This window comes from Bison bison, unplaced genomic scaffold, assembly GCF_000754665.1.
Source record: "Bison bison bison isolate TAMUID 2011002044 unplaced genomic scaffold, Bison_UMD1.0 scf7180017864322, whole genome shotgun sequence".
Classification (NCBI taxonomy): Eukaryota; Metazoa; Chordata; class Mammalia; order Artiodactyla; family Bovidae; genus Bison; species Bison bison.
In genome coordinates this window covers 1,540,472-1,547,669 of record NW_011494894.1, presented here as the reverse complement: position 1 = coordinate 1,547,669, position 7,198 = coordinate 1,540,472, and the positions used below count along the sequence as shown (strand labels likewise).

General features: G+C 38.3%; 1 protein-coding gene and 1 non-coding gene across 4 annotated transcripts in view; one reads left to right on the top strand and one right to left on the bottom strand.

Annotated features, from left to right (window-relative positions):
- RPS6KC1 (ribosomal protein S6 kinase, 52kDa, polypeptide 1) overlaps positions 1-7,198 on the bottom strand; it is a 205,992-nt gene that overhangs the window by 57,663 nt on the left and 141,131 nt on the right. The gene's annotated exons all lie outside the window — the stretch shown is intronic.
- TRNAG-CCC lies at positions 4,870-4,942 on the top strand. Its single transcript has one exon. It is a non-coding gene; the product is annotated as a tRNA-Gly (tRNA).

The window sequence follows — 7,198 nt, the reverse complement described above, 5'->3', positions numbered from 1 at the left end:
TGACAAAGTAATGTCTCTACTTTTCAATATGCTGTCTAGGTTGGTCATAACTTTCCTTCCAAGGAGTAAGTGTCTTTTAATTTCATGGCTGCAATCACCATCTGCAGTGATTTTGGAGCCCCAAAAAATAAAGTCAGCCACTATTTCCACTGTTTCCCCATCTATTTGCCATGAAGCGAAGGGACCGGATGCCATAATCTTCGTTTTCTGAATGTTGAGCTTTAAGCCAACTTTTTCACTCTCCTCTTTCACTTTCATCAAGAGGCTCTTTAGTTCTTCACTTTCTGCCACAAGGGTGGTGTCATCTGCATATCTGAGGTTATTGATATTTCTCCCGGCAATCTTGATTCCAGCTTGTGCTTCCTCCAGCCCAGCGTTTCTCATGATGTACTCTGCATGTAAGTTAAATAAGTAGGGAGACAATATACTGCCTTGACATACTCCTTTTCCTATTTGGAACTAGTCTGTTGTTCCCTGTCCAGTTCTAACTGTTGCTTCCTGACCTGCACACAGATTTCTCAAGAGGCAGGACAGGTAAACATTATCAAAATAACTTTATCTTCCAAGAAATGTTATGAATATATTATGAATCATAACATTAAAAAAAAGAAAGTAAGCATATTTTGGTGGTGCTAAAAGAATTTGCAAATACAAGTAATGTACTCAAAATTCAAAAACCAGTCATTCTCACACTATTTCATTCCTCCAAAGGGCACTGAAATATGGCTGGCAAAGTTTGTTTTCTTTGACAGACTAATATCAGGATCAGAAAAGATAAAAAGGATTTTAAGGATGTTTCTCTACTTCCCATCTAAAAGTCATTTGGCCAACACCTGGATTATTCATCCTTAGGCAAATAGCTAAATCTAGTCCTGCCCTACAGCAATACAAAACACATGTGATTCTCTGGAAAATAACCCAGGGAGTAATTATTTCAACCACAAATATGAATTTTAAATCTCTTATATTCCTATTAGCCGAATGTCAATGAATGTGAGCCATTCCTCAGTGATATCTCATATTAGGATGTGAAGTGAATGATTCAGTGAACAGTAACCTATACAGAAATGTCTTATATACACACACACACACACACACACACATAAATACATGAAAAAACTTTTACTTTGTATAATTTTTAAAATCCTAGGCCTATACATCTATTACTTCATAAAACATGCTTCTAAAGGACATGGTGTGTCTTTGTAAGAAAACAGGATATAAATACAGCAGAAGGCAGAATATAAAAGACAGAGAAATCAGGTTTAAAACAGAAAGGCTGAAGAGCTAGGAAAAACATCCACTTAGGAGGCTCTTCTCAGATCCAAATGCTTTAAAAGCTAGATCTCTACACCTTTGTCATTCTCATTTTGATTGTCTGTTTTCTGTTTTTGTGAAGCAACTTGCCCAAGGCCACAAAGAGATTACGCTAAAGAGAGGTTAAAACTCTGTAGTTCTGGGTTTATAGGCCCAAGTTCAGCTTATGTCATTCAATTCCATAATGAAACCATTTATTTTATTTTTTTGGTTTGAATTCTGAAGTTCACTTGGGATAATGATTTGACACTGTTAACTTTAGATGAAAATTAACTCAAAAGTATGATCTGTTATACTTAGCTTTAGATACACTTTTTTTTTTTTTTTGCATTTGCCAGAAACACCTAATACTCTAGAGCTGATAAAAAATATCCATGAAATTAAAAGACACTTACTCCTTGGAAGAAAAGTTATGACCAACCTAGACACCATATTAAAAAGCAGAGACATTACTTTGCCAACAAAGGTCCATCTAGTCAAGGCTATAGTTTTTCCAGTGGTCATGTATGGATGTGAGAGCTGGACTACAAAGAAAGCTTAGCACTGAAGAATTGATGCTTTTGAACTGTGGTGTTGGAGAAGACTCTTGAGAGTCCCTTGGACTGCAAGGAGATCCAACTAGTCCATCCTAAAGAAAATCAATCCTGAATATTCATTGGAAGGACTAATGCTGAAGCTGAAACTCTAATACTTTGGCCACCTGACGCAAAGAACTGACTCCCTGGAAAAGACCCTGATGCTGGGAAAGATTGAAGGTGGGAGGAGAAGGGGACAACAGAGGATGAGATGGTTGGATGGCATCACCAACTCAATGGTCATGAGCTTGAGTAAACTCCGGGAGTTGGTGATGGACAGGGAAGCCTGGCGTGCTGCAGTCCATGGGGTCTCAAAGAGTCACACAACTGAGTGACTGAACTGAACTCAACTGAACTCTGTCTTCATCTCTCTGATTTTTAAAAACAAATGGATTTCACATATTGTTCAGTAGCTTGCTTTTGCCCCCATCCTAATAGTGTACTTTGATCATGTTTCCTTATCAGTGCCTCATATAGGTGTCTATATTCAGAGAGGCAGTATAGTATAGTGATGAAAACAAGGAGCAAAGAGTCGGACACGACTGAGTGACTGAACTGAGACTGAGACTGATTCATACTCTGCCTTAATATTTTCATTCGGCTGCTAAATGTGCTGTCAATACACTCGCATAAATTTATAGGTTCTGGAAACTGAAATAAGTTCCTAAAAATTAGCAAATATATGCACATAGTTTGTATATCGTGTTCAAAATTGGAGTAGTGTGTACTCAGCAAATGCTACCTTTCAAAGGTAAGAGGCTGACACAGAGCCTACATCTTCAAGTCAATCATGTGTATCCAACTAAGTTGCCAATGTCAGAGACAGCCTGATTCCAATGCAGAAGAAAATGCTTCAAGGGCAAAAAAGCTTTAGATGCTATTATTTTTAAGTGTTTTAAATGAGTTTTGCACTTTTGTAGCAGATGGAGTTGAAATTTTGGTACTGATTAAAATTTAACAGTGTTTTAAATATGACCTAGAACATTTATTTAGTTTAAAAATCCAAGTGCTAATATTCTTTAAAACATTCCAAAGTATTTCAAAGCACATATGAAACACAAAGACACAACACTCACTCTCAAACTGACAATTTCATTGACTGCAACTATTTCCCTGCCAACAATCTTCACGTGTATTCCGTGAGATGGTGAAAAAGGGAGAGGGATGAATGCTTGGACAGTTTTCAAAACCCCTCTCTTGCTCTGATCCTGAACATGTGGTATAGTTTGAGGTGCAGCCTCACAGAGTATGTGAAACCTTAAAATACATGTATTATTTCTTTTTGTCCCCTTTATAACTATTCAGCAAGCATTTATTAAATCCTTACTGGATAGACAGCAATATGTTTAATTAGGAATTATCAAAGAAAGAAAGAGAGGTAAATAAGGTATACTTTCTGCCCTCTAAGACAGGTTAACAATATATTTAAGGCAACTAAAGTGAAAATAAGACACAAACGAACGCTAAGTTTAATTCAAAGAAAGGAAAGATGAATATTACAGTTGAGGAGGTAAGCTTTCAACTATGTCGTGAAGACTGGACTGTATATAGGCAGGCAGGAAGGAAAAGAGAAGAAAAAATTCACAGTTGAAGAAGCTAGAAAGAAAGCATGCTCTGAGTCTCACATACCTCTGAATACGGCATTCCTTTAGCCTTCGATGAGTAACCCTACTCATTTCTCATGTCTTTACTTTACTTTCTTTAACCTCTGGAGAGCCCCAAGTTAGGTACCCCTCTTACATGTTCTCATAATTCTCTCGTGTACTTCCCTCACTGAAAACAGTTTCACATTGTACTGTAACTGCTATTTCCCACTAAATTATAAACTCTGAGAGGGTACAGATCAGGTGTTTTATTCATCATTATATCTCCAGTGGCTATTATCACATTTGACATATAGCAGGAGCTCAACAAAATCACTGCAAATGGTGACTGCAGCCATGAAATTAAAAGATGCTTACTCCTTGGAAGGAAGCATATGAAAAAGCAGAGACATTACTCTGCCAACAAAGGTCCATCTAGTCAAGGCTATGGTTTTTCCAGTGATCATGTATGGATGTGAGAGTTGGACTATAAAGAAAGCTGAGCGCCGAAGAACTGACGCGTTGGAACTGTGGTGTTGGAGAAGACTCTTGAGAGTCCCTTGGACTTCAAGGAGATCCAACCAGTCCATCCTAAAGGAGATCAGTCCTGGGTGTTCACTGGAAGGACTGATGTTGAAGCTGAAACTCCAATACTTTGGCCTCCTGAAGCGAAGAGCTGAGTCACTGGAAAAGACCCTGAGGCTGGGAAAGATTGAAGGCAGGAGGAGAAGGGGACGACAGAGGATGAGATGGTTGGATGGCATCACTGACTCAATGGACATGAGTTTGGGTAAATTTTGGGAGTTGGTGATGCACATGGAGGCCCGGCAGGCTGTGGTCCATGGGGTCACAAAGAGTTGGATACGACTGAGCGACTGAACTGAACTGAACTGAGGAGCTCAACAAATATTTTCTGAATTAATGAATGAATGAAAAAATAGAAATAGAAAAGACCTGGAGAGAAATGGTGAGGAGGTAGGTCAATTAAAATAAATGGTCCCTACCTGTTTTTAAGATAATGTGAGTAGAGAGGTATCATTCATTCATTTATTCATTTTTTTCAACACATATTTATTGAGTATCTGCTGTTTCTAAGTCACTATGCTAAATGTCAACTATGCTAACTGTCAGAAACACAAAATTAAATAAGATATAGTCACCAAGCTGGTATTTGACATCTTATAGAGGCTTCCTCTTCAAAGACACATTATCTTCTGCCCAAGATTTAGACTATCTTTCCCATCTAAAATTAATAGATGTCTATGATACTGTATCAAAATACACAAAAATGTTAATTTTCAGGAAAAAAGAAGAAAAATACTTGGTATTTGAGGCATGTGAAGGCTTGTTGAAGGAGGCATAGAAATAGTATCAAAAACTACCATACAGGGATTTCCCTGGTGGTCCAGTGGCTAAGACTCTGCACTCCCAATGCAGAGGGCCTAGGTTTGATCCCTGGTCAGGGAACTGGATCCCACATGCCACAACTAAGAGCTCGCATGCCACAGCTAAAGAACCCACAACCACAACAAAGATCGAGGATCCTGCATGCTGCAGTTAAGACCCGGAGCGGCCACATAAATAAATATTTAAAAAGTAAACCTACCGTATAATATGCATGAATGCTACGGCAGAAAGGTTCAAGGTATTAAAAAGACACAGCAAAAGATATTTAAAAACATAATAATTCTTTCAAAAAAAAAATAGTAATTCAGAATGAGACAAAATTAAGTGAGGAAGGGAAAAAAAAAGTCACTCCAGGTAGAGGGGTACATCCTGTGTAAAACATGATACCCTGTGTACCTTACAAGTTCCACAGGGCTATACCCAAGGAAGCATGCTGAGGTGGTCTGGGAACAGTCTTTGTGGCTTAGATAAGAAGTGCAAACATTACCCTAAAAATCTATGTGATGGTATTAAAGGCTTATAAGCAAGAGAGTTACTAGCTTTGGAAAAATCACTTTTCTAAAGCATCCATTTTATGAATTATTCTGACAGCAGTGTCAACAATGAACTGGAGGAAAATCAGATTAGAGGCAAGTATAGTATATATTAAAAGGGGGATAAAGGGAATAGTGTATGCCTTTAAACTTACAAGTAACTTGGGATGCCTAAGTTTTGATTTGAAACAATTGAAGGTTAGTTGTAACTAGCAGTGCCCAGAAGGTACTGGGTCAACTTGAAATAATTATTCTAGCTATACGTCATCTACAGGATTCTTTGTCCTATTTTGGTGAAAAAAAAAATTGTTAACTTGAAAAAGGTCAACAAAGACATGTTGATCAAAATCATGGACACCACAAAGCTGAGAGGTCCACACAAAGTGTTAAATTTAACATTCTCTGAAACACAGATCACTATCCCCTGTAGAAACTGGTGATGGACATGGACGCCTGGCATGCTGCAGTCCATGGGGTCGCAGAGTCAGACATGACTGAGCAGCTGAACTGAACTGAAAGAAATTTGTAAAGCTATATAATAATGACTACAAAGAAAACAAGAGAGGAGATGAGAAAAGATGGAAGACAGACAACAGAATGAATCGGATACTACAGACAGCTAAAGCAGGGACTGAAGAGTGGCAGTGAAAGCAGGGCTTATATGAAGACCTACACACCAAATGGATGAGGACAGTGGTCCTCCTTCAACCACTGGGCTCCCAGAATCTTGGTTGGTCTAATACTACATCCCTCAGTAAGAGACCGGAAAGTTCTTTTCTAAGAAAACCAAGTAGCCTAAAAGATAAGGCATATAGATACTGAAACTATTAGGTCTCCTAATAAAACATCTGTATCATTATCCAAATTGAAGGTCACCAAATGCCCAACTCAACAAATGAAAATAAAATAAAATAAAATCCCACCAAAACAAATCACTGTGAAATTCTGAAAGAGTAGGGTCAGAAAGAAGAGCCTATAGGCCTCCAGCAAGCAGAAAGAAGGTGGGGGTGGGGGAAAGGTCAGGAACTGGAATTCAATATAGAAGACTGATGAAAGGAATTCCCAGGAAAACAAGTGAAAGTGTGATGAGGGTATCTATGCAGAAGACCAAGAGAACCAACCAACCCAGACTTGAGAAGAGCAAAGAAGGAATCCGAGAGAGAAGACTACAAGAAAACCACTGATCCAAAGTACTGTCTGAGGCACCTGATGGTACTGAGACATTTTTAAAGTTTTATTAAATGGTTTAGTAATAAATGTAAAAAATAAGAAGGACAGGGACATAAGAAAAAATAAGAGGAGTGCGATGGGGAGAGAAGGAAGCAATATATTAACCCTACGGAAAAAAACAAAAAGTGTGTACAAGGAAAGTCTGAAGATATTTCAACAGATTGAAATTTTGGTCAAATTTAAGCAAAATAAAACTAGAAGAAACAAACAGAAAACCAATACCAACTGGAAAGACAACACACTGTCTTGAAATAACTAAAAAAAATGGTTATTGGAGAAGGGCAGTACTAAGGACTAAAGCAGCAGTACTTGGCTCAAGAGAAAAAAAAAAAGACTTTTTAAGAGTTTCAATTGTGTAAAATGGAATGACTGACTGAGACATTAAGTAGCTCGGTCTTTACTCACACTTCTTTATACTCCCTTCCATGTTGTTTTAGAATTTACATCAGACGCGATCAGATCAGTCACTCAGTCGTGTCTGACTCTTTGCAACCCCATGAATCGCAGCACGCCAGGCCTCCCTGTCCATCGCCAACTCCCAGAGTTCACGCAG